The sequence below is a fragment of the Saprolegnia diclina genome (genome assembly GCF_000281045.1).
Source record: "Saprolegnia diclina VS20 unplaced genomic scaffold supercont1.59, whole genome shotgun sequence".
NCBI classification, from domain to species: domain Eukaryota; phylum Oomycota; class Saprolegniomycetes; order Saprolegniales; family Saprolegniaceae; genus Saprolegnia; species Saprolegnia diclina.
Window position 1 is genome coordinate 206,721 of NW_008246126.1, and position 543 is coordinate 207,263.

Consider the following 543-nt stretch of genomic DNA (forward strand, 5'->3'; position numbering starts at 1 on the left):
GTCGAGACCGACGCCCTTGCCTTGCATCAAGAGCGCGGGCAGCTTGTAGTCTACATGGTATGCGTAAATATGTGGTATGGACCTGAGACGACAGTATACCAATAGGGTTGAGGGACGCCGCCTTGACCTGCACGACGACACTGTCCTTAACACCGACGACTGGCTTGGTCGCGTCGGGGTTGAACCAGCGACCGTTGGCGGCAAAGAAGCTGTAGAGCACGGCGCGCATGTTGAATGGAATTGGAAAATGAAGACGACATGCGACTCGTTGGCGTGAGCTCTCGGGCGCGCTCCGAACGCACACGCGGGATCATGCGCGCATGCAGTGTCCGTGATGTGGATGTCGCGCCGAATCGGTATCCGGATGGCATACAAATGACAAGTGCACGAAGCCAGCGGTTGCGTGTTTTTAGCGTAACATGCCAAAGATGACTTGATCATGCGGATGCGACTAATCGAGCGAGGATAACCCAACTTGGACAAGGAATGCTTGATGTGTCAGTACAACACAGGGCATGTTGATTGAGTCGCTGCTGAAGTCGG